We start from the raw sequence: 19,312 nt of genomic DNA on the forward strand, positions 1-19,312 counted from the left end.
TACACAGGTTTCTGATATTAACCAAAGGCCATTTCTTAATGTGTAAAGTACTGTGTCTGCTCATTTTAACATTTTGTGTCAACCAAGCAAAAAAAAAAAAAACATCCATTTATTTTGTACTGTGTAATTGCATTTTTTTTTGCGTGTGTTGTCTTCAGAGTAACTTTCTCCTCCGCCATCCACTTTTCTAAATTTAACCAGGCAGTTTAAAAAAAATTTTTTTTTAACAACCACCTCTTTGTAATTGCACTCATGTAACTAACATTTGCACAGCGTTTACTCGGGCTCGCTTTTCAACTAAAAGGGTATATAAATACATTATTAATTGATTTATTTCCATTAGGTGAAGCTGTTATAATTCTCTCTCCCTCACACCAGACTAGAAACTCTGGGACAATAAGTGGAGGCATGCGTCTTTAAAGTTGGTTTGCTAATGTGATATGAGGAAGAAGAACTCCAGACTGCATGCATGCATATATATATATATATATATATATATATATATATATATATATATATATATATATATATATATATATATATACACATACATATATATATATATACACACACACACATACATACACACACACATATATATATATACACATACATATATGTATACATATATAAATATATACATATACACACACACAACACATATATATATATATATATATAGTTCTAATGAAAAGCCGTCGTGTAAATAGACGCTTTTTCAGCCATAACAACCAGCGTCATTATACAGTGTCGTCAGAAAACATCCATTGTAACACCGTGAGACCAGCAAAATCTGTATTACATAACGGTAGCGATTTTTTAATCCCTTTACGCTAATCGTCCTTCAAAACGAACATCCTGAAATTACAAAGAGACTGTTGAACATTGTTTGGGTTTTCGATTTCTGTAGATCTATATGATTTTGCTATAATTGGTCATTTTGTAATGAGAGAGAGAAAAAAAATAAAAAAATAAATCACGGTCGATGCAGCTTTTCTTGTGACACTTTTTCTTCTTCCCGGCATCTCATGATGAATAGTCTGCAGAGGGCAATCGTCGCGACTGCCTGTGATGAAAGGGAAGAATAGCAGATAGGAGGACGCATTGATTATTTTTCCTTCTACGTTCTCTCTGCACGTCGCTCTGTCAACCATATGCCCCAAAAATCCTTACTTTTTCTTTTCTTAGTTAGACACACAAACAGTCTAGACTAGTCTCCCAGTTCCTCCTGCTGAAGAACATCCCCACAGCATGATGCTGCCACCACCACGCTTCACTGTAGGGATGGTATTGGCCAGGTGAGGAGCAGTGCCTGGTTTCCTCCAGACATGACGCTTGGCATTCAGGCCAAAGACTTCAATCTTTGTTTCATCAGACCAGAGAATGTTGTTTCTCATGGTCTGAGAGTCCTTCAGGTGCCTTTTTGAAAACTCCAGGCGAGCTGTCATGTGCTTTTTACTGAGTGGCTTCCGTCTGGCCACTCTACCAAACAGACCTGATTTGTGGAGTGCTGCAGAGATGGTTGACCTTCTGGAAGGTTCTCCTCTCTTCATATAACACTGGAGCTCTGTCAGAGTGACCATCGGGTTCCTGGTCACCTCCCTGACTAAGGCCCTTCTCCCCCGATCGCTCAGTCTGGCTGGGCGTCCAACTCTAGGAAGAGTCCTGGTGGTTCCAAACTTCTTCCATTTCCAGATGATGGAGGCCACTGTGCTCATTGGGACTTTCAATGCTGCAGACATTTTTCTGTACCCTTCGCCAGATCTGTGCCTCAATACAATTCTGTCTCGGAGGTCTACAGATAATTCCTTGGACTTCATGGCTTGGTTTATGCTCTGATATGCAGTGATAACTGTGGTACCTTATATAGACAGCTGTGTTTCTTTATAAATCATGTCCAATCAACTGAATTTAGCACAAGTGGACTCCAATCAATTTGTAGAAACATCTCAAGGATGATCAGTGGAAACAGGATGCACCTGAGCTACATGTTGAGTGTCATGACAAAGGCTGTGAACACTTATGTACATGTTATGTTTTCGTTCTTTATTTTTAATACTTTTGCAAAAAACAGTTTTCAATTCGTCATTATGGGTTGTTGTGTGTAGAATGTTGAGGAAAATAATTAATCCATTTTGGAATAAGGCTGTAACATAACAAAATGTGGAAAAAGTGAAGCGCTGTGAATACTTTCCGGATGCACTGTATAAACACATATATATGTCCATATATGTGTTTATGTATACATAGTGTGTGTTTATATATATATATATATGTATATACGTGTATATATACGTATATATATACAAGTGTATGTACACACGTATATATATATATATATATATACATACAGTATATATATGTGTATAAATATATACGTATATATGTATACACATATATATATATGTGTATACATATATATATTGTACCAATATAATATATGGTAGCTGTTTATCCCTCTGCAGTCCACTGAGTGGTTAGATTGAAGAGGTTAATCTGATTTGTCGGTCCATTTTATGTTAATGCTATTCTGGGATCCAATTTCAACAATGCAAACCCAACACTAACCTTAAATTCTATTGTGATGATTTAACAATAGTTTTACACCTGATACTACTCCAGCTTATGCTGAGATGGGAACTTGTTCCTATTTAAATCTACGTTTTGATGCTAAACTTCCAGTTTATTTTACCAGTGAGTGACAAGTTAAAGGGCAGAAACAGAGCCCCTGAGCAACAGTTGAATAAGAACAGAAGAAATCACCAGTGAGGTTGAACCATCGCACAGCGTTGGGTGCTTCACACTAAATACCATTCATTTGTAAAGAGAACTTTCTACAACCTAAAAGCATGAAAGACGATTCTAAAATACCGTACACAGTTTATTGCACTCTTTCCTTTAAAGCCACTTCCATTTGAAGCCAGTTTTTTTCAGTTTCCACAAAGGCCTGCGAGCACCTTTCGATACCTTCTAAATACTGAATGTAGTTATTTTGGGCCGGTGTTGTGCGCTCATAAGAGCCTGAGAGTGTGTCAGTGTGTGTTTATGAAGTTGTTTTTTTTTGTAACAGGGGTGTTGTGGGGATAGGAGGCAGGGTTTTGGGTTGAGAGCTATAGGAAATTCTGAATCATTTATACAGTTTCATCCCAGCAGCGCTGCTGAGCTAAAAACATCCATTGGTACTTGGAGGAGGCAACGGAGAGACGAATCAAACAGCTGCAGAGCAGAAACATCAGCCGACGCTGAACAATATCCAAACGAGCTATCACTTTTTAAAAAACAAACATTTTAAATCTTTGACATTAGAGTTAAATTGATTCCTTCTCTTAAAACGCCCCCTCGGGATTTAGAATCAAGTCTTTATTTGTTAGTCACTCATAGTCGTATATAATGTTTGTCTAATGGCAGAAATCCCAGATTAACACCAAACTTTAATGAGTTGCTTCTTACCCCGAGGCCTATTTGTTTCACTGAAATAAACTCAAATGTTTCGGAGTTATTACATCGACACATGGAGATACATTTAACATCTGACAAAGTGAGACTGAGAGTTTAAAAGTCTGCTCTGAAAACTACCCATAAAAAGTCTGAAATGCCGTGAAGGTTATACGTCTCAGAAAGGACTTTCTTTTCCCAAAATCTCCCGTTCGAGCAACAGAATCCATCTCGGTACAGAACGGTAATTCATGTTTAGATCTAAAGATCCTCTAAAGGGTTGCAACACCGTGCTTAGCCCGAGGCCAAGAAAGCTTTCACACTAGCACAATCTTGGGAAATTCCAAAGCTGGCTAAGCCTGACTTTCGCCCAAGTCCTGCTGTTCCTGCTCTGTTATAACAGTGTTATAACTGAGGGCTGTCCACCTGAAAATGGACTTAACATTTTGCAATGTTAAAGTGCAATTGGTTTTAAACAGTAGTCACAACAGAAATATCATTCAGGGCTAGTACCATAGAGGTGCAGTGTGATTTGTACAACCCTGGACTAAGGTCAACCCTGGGCTAATAATGTGTGTGAAAAGGGGTTAATATGCACATGACGATACCATTTTTAATATAAAAATGGTTTCATCCTTTGGACGAGGCCTGAGCGCCAATAAAATTCTTAGGACATTAAATTGTGTTTTTCCACCTCCTAAAGATATATTGTAAATTCAAGAAAAGCCATATGAACTAATAACTGTAAAAGGGGAAAAACCACAGAGGAAAAATTATAATCAACATGCTTTGGTAATTATTGACCCAAAAAATGAAAAAAAAAGAATTATTAGACAAATAGGATTTTCTTCAGGGCAGTAAACAATTTAAAAATGGTGAGAAATCCTCCCTCATAGCTAACTTCCCACAGCAGGCTGAGGATGAACTCTTCAACTCCCTTAAGTCGCGAAAACTGGGACTAGCGCTACGTGATTAAATGCAGCCCACACATTAATTTAAATGAAGCCACCGTGTTGAAAAAAAAAAAAAAAAAGCCTCCCAAAAAAAAAAAAGTTTTAGACAAAAGTTACGAACTGCAACACAGCAATGACAGGGGACACGTATATTAAACAACCCAGTTTGCCTAATAATCTCAATTATGGTCCAAGCTACAGTTCATCGCAAGCATTTTGAAGGGAAATCCACATGCACACTCATGCACTGCACATCAACTATTGTCCCCCGTTTACCTCTATTTTGTGTTGCCTGTTGACTTCTGCAGTCCACATGGGAACACAGTGCACGCAGGGGAGGGATCGTTTGCCCTTTCATTAACCTTTGTTTCCCTTCCCCAGACACAATGACATGCACCAGTGCATATCGACCACATGGCTAAGCAGAGAGGGAGGGCAGTAGCGTGTGCGTGTACATGTACATTTGTGTGGACCCATTTTAGTTTAGACAGTCCTCACTTTGGGATGGATCTTCAACGGCCTCTTTGGGTTCGGGTTATAATGAGATTTCGGTTAGGGTTATGCAAAGGGCAATGCATTATGTCAAGGATTGTCCTCACAAAGATAGTCTTTCTGTGTGCGTGTGTGTGTGTGTGTGTGTGTGCACACCCCTGGTGGCCATCTGTAAATCATGTCCTTTGTCTCTAGAAACAGTCTCTGGGTCAATGATCAAGGTCACAGACACAGTCCTGCTTCAGTTCCCTGGAAATATTGACCCTTCAACTCCAGTGAAATTCACTTAAAAACAAAGCCTGGGAGAGGCGGTGGGGGGGGGGGGGGGGGGGGGTGGGGGTGGTTACTGTCCTACCAGTATTATTATCAGCAGCGACATGTGTTTGTGTGTGTATGAACATTGATTTGATTGATTTTACTCTCATCTGTATTTCCCCAATGGTTTCCACTGAGTCGGAAGTGGTTGTCATCTCCCTCGCTGCACTTGTTAGACAAGATGTAGAAATGTTTGTATGCTGCGAGAGAACTAATTCCTCCGTCACCGCAAAACTATTTAAACTGGAAGCCGCGGCTCCTCAGTAACCCCTCGTCGTTCGTGAACCCACTCACACTCGTTCGGGACCTTTTTTCTAGCTTTACTTTCTTATGCCTTCGGTAGCCAAACGCCTCAAACTATGCAAAACAAAGACTTTACTTAGGTTCAGCAAAAACAACGTGGTTAAAGCTTTAAAATAGGGAGACTTGTAAAAGGTAAACAATGCAACATAAGTGAGGGAGACACGTAACTTCAAATAACCTAACGATACGATGGGATACGAACGTCTATGGTACTTCTGTCCCTCATCACTTGCTTTACTTTGGGATTCTTCCATTGTTTTATGGCACTTTTTCGTCGACTTGATTTCACTTTTCATGAACTGGTATTTCACAGTAGGTTTGAGAGACTATTTGTGAGATCCATATAGGGACTTTTATTTTGACAAACTGTTTAATGATCTTTCAGTTCCTGTCAAACTGCCTTTGGTTTTGGGGCAAAGTCTGGGTGTAATGGAGGTTAATCCTGACCATTACGCAATCCATAATCATTCTCTTATCTGCTGCTGTCCAGAAGCCTGGAGGCTCCCAAAACCCTTTTTGGTTTTTTGTAATTACTGCCATGTGAAATTTGTCCAGAAGGAGCTAAGGAGAAAATGATAAAAAGGTAACACGGAGCACAGAAGCTAAAGGGCTCGCTTTTTATCACAAACGGAGATTAAAATGGCTTTTTTTAAATTTATTTTTTTAAACATCAACTGAAATAATTAGCTGCACATTTGCATTTTTGTTACTGTGTGCGATTGTACAGTTTATGATCATCTGAAGAGAAAAGTGCAACGCAAAAATCTTTACTGTTGAAACCAACAACTTCAAAGATTTTCCATTCGGTGTCATGAAATAAATCTGCTAAAAGTTGACGATCGTATTACACACATTAAAGATCCTTTTGTAGTACTCCAAAAGGTCACGGAGGAGAGCGTAGCACGCATTTATAGAGCAAACCGACGTGCGCCAGTCCATTTACAACTGAAAATGGGGTCAAACAACTGCATCTTTTATTGCATATGCCACATTTATACTTCATTGATTCATTGTAGGCGACAGTCTATAGTCATGGTTTAAAAAAAATAAAAAAAAAGTTTAATTTAAATATAAGAATGTCCTAAGTTTACAATTTTGAAACACATGAACACTATTTACAAATTAACATAATAAAACCTGCGTCACCTCATTGAAAGGAGCTTGAAAATAAACCATGCTCTTAATAAATGCATCTGAACAATAATGACTTCTATAATGAGTCCGTTATTCAGATTTAATTTGAACCTTAAAATATATTTGCTCGTAGCAGCTACAATTGAGGCTACAATTAGTTTTGAAAGTATTTCTGTAAAGATGACGCTACAAATTGTTATAATTAGTCAGAAATCCAAAGTCAGAGTTTCCGGTAGGGGTCGGACTTATTTTTATGTGCAGCTGCCCACAAAACCCCTCTCGCGTTTTCACTCACCCAAAAACATCTCCCGATGCCTGCCGGGGGCCCACGGCGATGTGACACATACTCGACACGCTCGGTGACTAAGCTTTTTTTTTTTTTTGCACACTCAAGTGTGAGTGCAGGGAGGAAAAAAAAACTGTGCATGTTGCACTTGGTGCAGTGCACAGGCTCTGCAAACATCTTCCCCCCCCCAGAGTAGACTCCCTTGTTCCTCGCGGCGTTATGTAATCAGCCTGATTATTAACGACACACATTACGTTTGCATAAACCTGGATAAGCTCCTATATTCCACACTGTGTGAAACACAAAATGCGCCGCGTCTCCGCCCCCTTTTTTTTTACTGCAGGCTTTGTCATCAGCGACTGCTTTTGGATTTCTATTGTACTATTTAAACTCCCATTTGTTCCACTCGTGCGTGAATACATGCCGCTCTTCAAAGCCTCTTCTTTTGAAGATTGTCACATTACTTCCACGCATAATCACTGCTGTCCCGAAGACACCGAAAGCCTGACTGGATCGTCATTGTGCTTTTCCTACATTAAGCCCGGAGATGATCAGAGACGTTGGAGCGCTCTGGTTTAAGGACATCTGGGTGGGTCGGGGTGCTAGAAATAAAAAAATCGAGGACCAAATTCTCTGCAATTCCCGTTTTTCGAGATGAGCCGCGTTGAGCTTGATTGCCGAGTGGCGTATCGTCAGGTGCGTGGCTGTGTATTAATGGTTCATTAGTTTCTGACAGTTGCCATACGTTTTGCACCAAAAGGTTTTGCAACTACGATGCAATGTTAATATGCAATAACAGATTCGCCCTTTGATGCGCAATGAAGTTAAAAGCCCCATTAGTCCTCTTAATTGGTGCCCAGCTGCTGTCTGTGGGGGGGGGGGGGGGGGACTAGTCCGTCTATTTGTGTTCACATCGAAACATTTGGTTTTTGAGATATACATAAACCGTATCAAATGAATATCAAGGATGTCCGCTTTAAGGCCGTGAGTTGCTTCGGCGGAGGTGTGAAGAATAAGGAGCATGCCAGATGTTCTCTGGAGAGACGGTGGGGTGAGAGGTCAACGTCCCATCGCAACGTATTGACGTGAGGAAAATCTTTTAAATAATACCCGCGTGTGTTTTCATAGCCGATCAGGATCACTGTCCAGGTCTGATGGAGTCAGCCGAATCAAAAAACAGCACGTTTTCCCCCGAACCTTAACGAGGACCGAGCGCAGAGCCGATAACGTAAATAAAGTCGCCCTCGAGGCTCGTCGTTGAACGAAACACCTTCGCAATGTTTCAAGCCGGAGGCCCGTTATGACACGGAAGACAAATTAATATCGCAACCGCGCGGTGCCTGCCGAACGTCCACATTACTTCCCCCGAGGCTTTCCGGGGTAATCTGACTCACTGCAGGAGGCCACGGAGCGCAACAGCTCCGGAAATAAAGGAAATAAATAAAAAAAACACGGAGCAGGAGCTAATAAATGTATACACCTGGGTGCAGATTATACCCTGTGTGGATTTGTGCCTTTTGTTCTCAAATCAAAAAGGCAGTTTTGATGGATTTCAATTGTATTTGTTGGCGTGACAAAAAAAAAAAAAAGCTCAGAGGAGAACATTGTAGATGAAAGTAAAACAGTTTGTAACGAGATCATAAAAAATAAATAAAAAGAGACTTCTGATGAAGTCGGAGATCTGTGCCGTACAAATCACAAGCTTCCAAAAAAAAAAGAAGGAAAGTATTTGCATTATATTTTATATGCATTTAACATCATTTTGTTGTGATTACAAAATTAAAATGACATGAAATTAGAAAACTACGCCTTCTTCACACATAAAAAAAATTAAATTAAAATGCATTTGACACGAATCAACACTGTTGATCTATCGCGATTACTTATAATAATAGTTTGCGCTGACCAAACACGTCAAATGCAGGCTCTATTTTCATCTTTATTAAATATTGGGGGACGGGCATCACACAACAGATGGATGACGTGTCTCCAGATTGGGAGAGGGGCTATTGTATTATATTTTCTCCTTTTCTATCACAATTTAGATAGATGTCTTTGAATTTTCACTGATACCACGGAGAGGAATATAATTGAATTAGTGTATTTCTAAAAAAAAAAAAAAAGAGACATTTAGAAAATTCCACAGCAGCAACGTCTCTTTTCCAGAATCGGCGCCACTGCGCTAGTTCTTCAGAACTAGCGTCCACTAGTCCAACTGTGTGTCTGTGGGAGCTGCCCCACGCACAACCCCACCTGCGTTACCCACAATGCAAGTCACCTGCTGACAGTTTGGCTCGAGACGTATAGTGGTGCTATGCTAAGAAAGCTAGCGATTGATGTAGCCTGGAACCTAGCCGCTGCAGCAATCGCTAGCTTTCTAGCAGGTCTGGTTGGCGGTGGCGGACTCGATTAAGAGTCTAAAGGGCGCCAGCTGCATGAAGTGGGGCACCAACAGAACATGTCCTGGCTTGTAGTGCCGGCCTACAAGGGGTCTTGTTTTAGATCACCTTAGAGATCAGTGCATTCTCTTTTATTCACATAGCAGGGCACGTTTTCTCCACTGAAGGGCACCCTAGAGGGTATCTCATCAGCTGCCTCTTGAGACACTTAAAGGCTTCATACAACGTTTTTTACATTTTTTTCCCCCAGTCTAGTAGTACCCCCCGAGGCTTGCGAATAAACTTTTCAGGATTACAATTTCAGAGTTTGAAAAAAAGTTGGCTGGCAAATGAGGCTATCTTGTTGAGCTCAGATAAAGAGTAGCTTTAAAAAAGGTTGCTTTCATGGTCTGAAGGGACAGGAGCCCAACAGTGACCCGACAACCGATGGTATTACAACCCAAATTCTAGACTTCTAAAATCCTAATCGTGTGTGTTTATTACCAGGAAGGTTGAACATACGAGGAATTTGATTTTAATAAGAGAAGAAAAGATGTGCAAGGGTAATCTTCTTGGTGATCTTCATTTGAGGGTCCTGGTGGAGCCCAGGAAGCGGAAGGACTCCCCGGAGACCTGTTGACACACTGTTACCACCAACGTGCCAGTGCTTTATTTCTTTATCAGTGCTTTATTTCTAAATTTTCGAGTTAGTGAATTCAAAGGCTCGGAGCGGCGTGTGTACAAATTTGAACTTCGGTTTTTAATATTGTATTTTAGTACCGACTGTTTGACTGAAGGGCCTGCATTTCTATTACGTTAAAAAACCTTGGGAAATACATTTTTAACATTTTATTGCATAAAATACAACTTCATTAGAGCCAGAAAAAACATGCCGCGGGGGATCAGTCACCAATCGAGTGTGACCGTCTCCTCCTCAAATCAACATTTGAATATCTTTTGCTTTTAGCCCACTGAGACAGTGGGTGCCAACAAAACCCAATGAAAACTGATTTTCCACAAATGATTACTCACGTACCCTCCTGATCCAATCTAATAATTGCATCTGAAAATGAGCCGGAGCCAACACCTTGCAGCTGCTACACCCACATCCGTTTTTAAATTAGCAAAATTAATTTATTTCGCACATTGTTGCAGTTTCTATGGCCTCTGAACAAAAAAAAAAAAGACAGCTGAACTAGTTATTAAGAGATGTTTTTTTTTGGGAGGGGGGTCCATGGTATCATTGTTACGGGTCCTAGACAGCATTTATATTAGCATGGGATCCTGTCCGGAAAACAAACCGCAGCTCTCGGAGGCCGTTGACACTCATGCAGTGAATCCGGCAGCTAAAGATCATCGTCGGCGAGCGGCCGTTGACTCGCCTTGGGGTCCACGGCAAACTAATGACATTCTGATTCATCACCAAGAGTCCCGCTAATGCGGCTCGGACATAATGTTTTCATACAATACGCATAAAGGATATTGATTTGTTTGCAACACTGGGTCATTTGGTTTATGAATTCCATAACGTGGCTAAGAATAAAAACACCTTTCAGGGCTTGTTAATATTTGTATGTGCGAGCGTGTAAACTAGGGGATGCACCTTTCCGGTGACCTTTTTTCAGTTCCGATACCAATACCGACACCTTAGCTTCCGGTCTTGACCGATACCGAGTACCGAACCGACGCCAGTGTTAAATTAATAAGCCGTATGCATCACTGTGTGGAAGTAACTGGGATCATGTTGTAATGTGTGAGGCAGCATCAATAATGTTTTTTGTGAACCTAATTCTATCCGACCGATTGGCCATTATCGGCGCATCTCTGGTCCAAACTGATATACATCAGTATCTGTTCTATTGGCATAGACTTTGATACATTATGTCATGGTGTCCATAAGATGGTAACGACTTTGGGGGATCCCCTGACCTTTTCTCTAGCGCTACCATGAGGATGACAGCGCGCGGTTTTGAACTACTGGTCGGATTGATTCCCGTTCCCCTTGCAAAGCTAAACACAATCTCATCAGCCTTGATGTAATTAGCCAACGTTAGTTAGGGTGCTCGAAGTCTACAAAAAAAGATGGCTAACATTATGCTAGCCAAACCTTTGCATAGCCATTGTGAGGGCACTAGCGTTAGCATTTAGCTCAAAGCATCTCTCACGGGAAAGTCTTGCAAAGTGAAGACTGAATGCATATCTAGCACAACTCCTGTGATCCAAGCCCCAGTAAGACTTTAATGTTGCATAATCAGCCGATTACTGTATCTCGTTTCTGCTTCGAGTGGTGCGAAGCCAGCAGGCGTGTGTGTGTGTATATATTCAAAGGTCATTCCAATGTTTCTTGCTCACCCGACCCACACCTACATTTGTGATTTCAGATCGGTTGTATCATGCCTTCCCCTCTCCGGGCTTGTATTGTAAAAAAGGATTTCTCTTTTACACAAGCCATAAAAATATGTTTTATATTTGTGTCTTCCACTTGCTACATTTATCTCTTTTTTTTCTTCTACTACAGATCAGATATCACACATATACGGTATCAGCACATCTGGTTATGAAAGGGTCGCATAAAGCAGCTATACATCCATCTATTGTACGCGAGCAAGCCTTCAACAGCGCTCCATCTTGCAAACATTTATATTTTGTTATCTCTTTTTATTATCTTGAATGTGTTTACTTGCACAATGAGTCAACTGAAACACACACTCACGCACACACACACACACACACACACACGCACATCAATACACAGACACACAGAGAGAGTTATGTATGCCAATAAAAAGTTTTACCTTAAAGTGGCTCTTGAAGCAGGAGGAGCTAATGAGACAGGACGATTCAATTGGCACGATATGGATTAATGGGAAAATAAACTGCACATTTCATAATTACCTTACTTTAATATGTAATTTTCATGAAATATGCAAGCGCTAATACCACAAGCTCTCTGCTTTATGTTATTACCGTGCTCTAGGACAGTGTAGTTTGCATTAATTGAAATTCTGTATTGATTTCCATGACTATTAGCTTCTAATTGTGAAAACAAACTTTCAAAATGTCGTTATTAAAAAAATGAAACGATTGAAACGACAGCTTTCGAGTGTCGGTTTACAAAATGCGTGCGGTCAATAAAAGAACTGAGCGATTAAAAAAAAAGAAAATCTAAAGTGTGTATACATCGCTTTTATTGATTGCGTTTGGTTTAATTGAGTTAGCCTGAAGCCAAATACACCGTGAGTAAATCAATAAGACGGAAGAGATAAAAATATAGAAATACGATCGCAATTTTTTTTTACAATAATGAAAAAGTCAAGACGCAAAAGCTTTGAAATGAAAGCATGAGAAACGAGCACAAAGTATAATTCTGGTGCATTCGCTGCATTGACTGTCTATGAAGTCTGAAGTCTGAGCCGATGAGGATTCATTCATTGTGGCGAGAACTGTCGGGAAATATGACCCCGCACTTCAGACTATAAATTCAGCATATGCTCATACTTAAGGTCGTATATAATTTGCCTTTAAACAGCGGGATGTGTTTTTCCTCACTTACGCCTACCTTCCTTTACTTCACTATTTATTCTGGCTAGCTCCCTTTTCCAATTTCGTCTCTTTCTCTCACTTCGTTTCTAGTCTGACGCCCCCCCCCCCCCTTCCTCCCTCCGCGGCGGTGCTTCTCCTCCCCGCTGTCAGCGTGTGACAGATCGATGCTGTATCCTTTCGGCTTCCCCTTTGCAACTGTATTCTCCTGGTAATTGAGCTCAGCTGGTCTCCCGGGGGGGCCCACGGATTTTCACAGGCCGCTTCGAAGGGGAGCTCGCTCCCACCTCCGCCACCGACATCGTCACTCGCTCCACTCCCTCCATCTATAGCCTCTTTTCCCCCACTCGTTGCTGCCACCTGTAAAAAAAATAAATAAAAAAAAAACCCAACAGATGTAATTGGTTTTCATCTTCTTTCTCGCCGTCTCGTTGAGCGTCGCCCACCCCCTTCGCAAACACATTTTCCCCTTTTTACCAAAAGCAAACATCTGGATTTTAAAACACGACGGAAAGTGGAGAAAATGGGACCGTCGGCATCTGCAAATGTATTAATGGTATTTGAAGCTCTGGTGGAAACCCCATGGAGTCGTATACTAGAAACAGATCGGACCTCCTCAACTGCCAGATCCATATTTTCAATCCATGGCATCCAGACATTTCATTCGCCCTCACAAGCCGGTCCTCTAGCTTCGGTTTTTTTCGAACACGTCTCAGAAGGCCGGTGTCTTTTCAAAATAAAAGTTACGTCTTCAAAAGGAAGCGAGCGAAACTGCTTAGTTAAGGTTGGGGAAAAGGTCGTGGTTGATGTCGACTTGAGGTCTCCTTCCTGTGAGTCTAAACGGACTGTTGCACCCTTTAGATACTCCAGCGTCTAACAATGACGTGGATGGGGGAGCCGCGCATCGGTTTTCAGACAACCAACGGACAACTCCCACGTATTTGGGACCCCACTCTGCTTGTATCGCATACTTCTTGAAATGGGCTGGATACAGTGTCAGTGAGATTTGAGACTTCCAGAGAAGCTAAAGGATCGAGTCGGGTGTGTTTGCAACCCGTTGCGCAGCGAGCGGCGGCCGTTACGACATGTACACAAAGCCGGTGTAAGACGGTCTTTATAAACGTGACACTTCGCGTCGAGCCGCACTCTTGTGTGTGTGTTCCTCTCTCGGAGTGAAGCCAGTGAAGTGCATATCTGTGAAGGTGTTAATGAGATCAGCAGAAGAATGATGGTGTGAGGAATAGCCCCCCTCCCCCCCTTTTCCCATTAATTAATTGTTTGCGTCGACCTGGCAGACGTGTATTGCGAGCAATTCCTCGTGCACGTCTGTTTTTTTTTTTCTAGAATTGAAAAAGATAAATCACAGCGCGACAATATGTTTCGTCTGAGCTCGCACGCGGTCGGGGGTTTGTTTCATATTGCATGCATGTTGCAGTAATGCGTGTGTACCAAGGATGGAGCGTCAAATTACGGGAGGGAAATATGGAAATTCATCTTGGATTGGATTCCTTTGCATCAGAGGCTCCCAATTATGTTTTGATTGCACACTCTTGCTATTTTATAACTAAAGTAACAGTGTAATAAAAGTGCGCGCGTGTGTGTGTGTGTGTGTGTGTGTGTGTGTGCAGGCTGGAGTATACCTCAGCAGATGCGTCAATGAAATACATTGTGTTTTTATTTTACATTTATTTTTGGTTTGGGATGTTCTTATGGGATGCTTTTCAAAATTAATTAATCATTTTCAGGGGGAAAACTGCGTACGTAAATGGGTTTGTTAAGTTTTTACTAGATGATATGAAACACATCAATGCTAGTGTTAATATATAGTCTTAATATTTCTTTCCCAAATCTATAAAAAAATTGGCATTGAGTGGTTGAAAAATGGCTCAAAAAGCAATCTACCACCTCCGAGGGAGAGCCGACATTTTGGGGACCAATGAAATAAAAGAAACACTTAAATCAAGCAGTAATTTTAGTTGCCTTGAACTTTATCAAAACATGCCAGCGGACCGTCGAAAGATAAACAAGATGATTTACACGAATGATTAATCAGATCATTGGGACGATGAAATGTGGACTTCATGTCAACATCTTGCAATTCAGAGAGAGAGAAGAAAAATCATAAATCCCCCCTCCAAAAAAAATGTATGTTTGATATGATCTAATGCATGACATCCTGAAATATACACTGACAGATCATCTCTTATAATATTGAGCCCAGTCAATTACAGTGCCGTGTTTTTTTCTTTGTGCTGAGGGGTGGGGGGTGGGGGGTGGGGGGGGGGGGGGACTATGCAGCTGCTGTTATCACTATTGATGGTGTTCGTCAGAACACATTAAATGGCACCTGGTTGCTGCTTGCTCCTCATTCACAATGCAGGCCAATCCATTTTTTTCACGGGTTTCTACGCACGACTCTCTGAACAAGTCGGTAGCCGCCTCACGAAAAGAGGTCCTTTAAAAAAAAAAAAAAAGAAGTTTTGTCAGGTTTAAACAAACCAAATGGGTATAATTTTTCAACAGAATAATAATTAAAACTAAATTAATCAAAACAAGCTTTGTTATTTGATTTTATTGCCTTTCGACCGACTCCCAGTCGAGCTCTATACTTTGGAAATATTGTAAATGACAAACGGACTGCGCTTTGCTCGTCTTCGACCACTCAAAGTGCTTTTTTTTTACGCCACACGTCCGCTCACCATATGACACCCATTCACACACACCGACGGAGCTGTACAAGGTGCCACCTTGCCCATCAGGACACACACACACACACACTCTCACACACACACACACACACACACACACACACACACACAATCTGGGGTTAAGTGTCTCGCCCCAAGGACACATCGACATGGACCGTCGGTAGCCGGGAATCGAACGGCCGCTCCCTCCACCCACTGAGCGACAGTGAGGCTCTTGAGAGAATTCAGCGCCTTTCACACGGGACGCGGCGCATTGTGTGCCGGCTTTCGCTCCGAGCAGCTAAGAGCTGCGGCGCCGTGGCTCAAGAACATCGGATGTAATGGCTTTCAGAGTGCAGCGGGGCCTTTGTCGCATTCTGTGTGAAAGGCCCCTCGCGAGGTGAGCTCACTCTCGGGTTGTAATTGGCCATTGAGCCCAGTTTTCATGTACACATATAGGGCCGGATGGCAGGTGCAAAGATTATGGATTATTTTTTTTTACACCACCACCACCACCAAAGTCTACCTATGCTTAGGTGTCAGCCGTCACCTCGGATGACATAATTCATGTCACGCTGTCTGGTGGAGCTAAATTAGCACGTAGCGCCGGTGAGGAATGGTTCAAACATAAATGTTAACATTCTTTGAACTATTAATGATACATTTTATATCTGCAATGAACCATTCCCCACACCCCCAGTGATTATTCTGACCAGCGATTTCTGTACAATACATGAGAAACATCATATAACATAATGAATTTGGAAAATAATAGCTTTGTGAGGTTATTGCTGGTCCTTTTCGGGGGCCTTTTTAAAACCACTGGAAGACTAATTTGAAGTTAAGATGTTACTTATATTCGTGATATTCTGTGGGATTGTTATCTCTGACTGACCCCTTTAATAACACTGCATTTTGTAGATGCTTCTTTCCGGAGCGCAGGAGGTTTACTGCTACATTTTCTGTGGTGTTTAATTTTTTATTTAATGTAAACACTGTTTTTCCTTCACTGTGCAGCGATTGCATGCAGAGAGGAACTATTTGACTTTCAGCGCATCATTATCATTAAAAAGGAAGTTTCCAGGGAGTGTTACTAAATTCTCATTAGCCTTGAAAAGTAAACGTGACCGGATGACGTCGCAGGTTTGCACCGTCGCCGTCCTGTAGGTTAAGCCCGTCCAGATGTTCCAGCAGATTCCAGAGCAGTTCTTATCTGGATAAAATGGGCCAATCGAAAGGAGGCAGCTCGCCACATCCTGTCAGATGTAGCTAAAAATGAAAACCAACAAGGGGAATTCATTTATAAATAAACATACTAAATATGCTATCAATCAGCACCATCAGAAAAAAGTGTTAACATTTTTTATAAGCTCGCCATAGTTAAGCACATTTTTCACATTTGCAAACTAATTAAGGAATGCTTTAAATAACCCTGTACAAATAAGCGCTTATGTAAACTACCGACGCACATTTTGTAAGTGTCATTTGGATGAAAGGCGGTCTTATGACGGACACCACTGCTTGTCAATGTAGCGCCGTGACGGAGGCGTGGGGACGTTGAAATTACCCATTTTAAATCTCAAGATGTCAAGAGACATTCAATGGACGCGTTTGCAATAGATGCATTTAATTATCGCATGCTTTGACTGTGTGTGTGTGTGTGTTTTTTTTTATATAGGAGATACACAGCAGACTGTGTTAAAGTGTCCTAAACTTTTAACGAGGGATTAGAGTTTTTTTCTCAGACGATTTCTGTAGTAGCGGCTTAAAGAAATCAATCTTTTTATTCAAACGTCACGGGAAACCGTGCGAAAAGAAAAGCAATTAAATGCACAAAATTAAGCCGTGACAGTGAATCACAAGTCTAAAAATGAGTTTAGAAGTACATTTCTTTTTAAAAAAGGAAGTTACCTCGACACTGAGAAGATTAGGTTGCATTAGGGTGCTAAACACTTTACTGTTAAATTGACAACGGTGACGACTGTATTAAAATTTGCTGGTGCCAGGGGCCACCGTGCAAGGTGCCAGGGGCCACCGTGCAAGGTGCCAGGGGCCACCGTGCAAGGTGCCTGGGGCCACCGTGCAAGGTGCCAGGGGCCACCGTGCAAGGTGCCAGAGGCCACCGTGCATGGTGCCAGGGGCCACCGTGCAAGGTGCCTGGGGCCACCGTGCAAGGTGCCAGGGGCCACCGTGCATGGTGCCAGGGGCCACCGTGCAAGGTGCCAGGGGCCACCTGACCACCAGGACTCTAACTAATCGTTCATACCCATCTATACACCACGGGCGCAGCCTGCGAGAGCAATTTGGGGGTGAAGTGTCTTGCCCAAGTAGCGGAGCCGGGGGCTCTAATCGCCGATGCTCTGACTGAAGGACGACCCGGCACACTGGTAATTTCCTTCTCAGCCTTTTATTTTCACACAGTTGGATGTCCTTGTTCATCCTGAAATGAGGCACTCGCAAACGAAATGAGATGGGGAAACACTGAATGACAACCGCCTTGCCCAAGGTGACTTAACGGCAGATTAACGCAGGTATGGCGTGACCAAACGGCACCAGCTGGATTCAAGCGTGATATATTAATGACTGGTAATGATTGTCTTAAGCCATTAGTAAATAGAGCATCTCACACTACGGTGGTGGTAAATAATATGGTAAATAAAGCATACGTGCTGACCGCCGGGTCGTTGTGACTCCTGACGACTCGGTCTTCAGGACGTCGGGGTAAACGGGCCCTGAAATCATACTGAGGTTATATAACAGGAGAAATCCTCTGGAAACTACACTACACACTACTATGTCTCTTTGAGGTCCATGAGGTCTTTGATGTTTTAAATAGCCGACAAAAGAGAACACAGCGGGCTGCGATATTGAACCCAAGAGCACACGCTGTATACTCGTGCATGAATAACACAAATAAAAAGGTTTTTATTTTGAGAGCAAAGATTTTTATTTTGAGAGCAAAGGTTTTTATTTTGAGAGCAAAGGTTTTTGATTTGCAGCAACAAATTCTAGTTTCATGAGCAAAACTAACAATTCATTTACTTACAAACGAGAACTTTGCTCTCAAAACATCTTTTTTTGTTTGCGTGAAAATTTCACATATCTACCTTCATTAAAAAGGGATCCGTTATAAAGGACGTGAGGAAAGTCTGGACCTGGAACTCTGTGACCTAATAAATTAAATTAAATGATAGTGTGATCTCGGATCGTTGCATAAACTTGAGTGCTCGCCGACGTCTGATACAACTTTTTTTTAAGCTGTATTGGAGGCATTTCGGATACTGGACAACATTCTCAAAGTGTTGGACCGATTTAACCAAAAATAATCCTGAACTAAAGTGAAGAAAACATAATCACACTTCTTAAATAATGTTATCCCTTTTCTTTTAAGTGAATTGCTCAGGTAAGCTGAGCCTCTGTGCACCCAGTTAACCTTTTGTTGATCTGGCCACAGGAACTAGTTCCACAATGTAGACTTCTACAGAGAGTCCGACTGCACATCCGGAAGGACTTTTCCACATCTGAGAAACGGCTTTAGAGAAGAAGGTCAAGGCAACAACAAGGACACAGGGACGTTTCTTTGACAACAACACAAACGTCTTCCACCTTACAGACACTTCAGATGTAAATGCATACGGCTTCGTGTCGGAGTATCTGTGTACTTCCACTGCTCTGACCAATTATGGTTGTCTGATATCCTTGGGGGATTGTGAATACAAAGACTACGACACACACACACACACACACACACACACAGATGCTCGGACACAAGGAACGTATCAGAGAGAG

Source organism: Cyclopterus lumpus, chromosome 3 (assembly GCF_009769545.1).
Source record: "Cyclopterus lumpus isolate fCycLum1 chromosome 3, fCycLum1.pri, whole genome shotgun sequence".
Taxonomy (NCBI): Eukaryota; Metazoa; Chordata; class Actinopteri; order Perciformes; family Cyclopteridae; genus Cyclopterus; species Cyclopterus lumpus.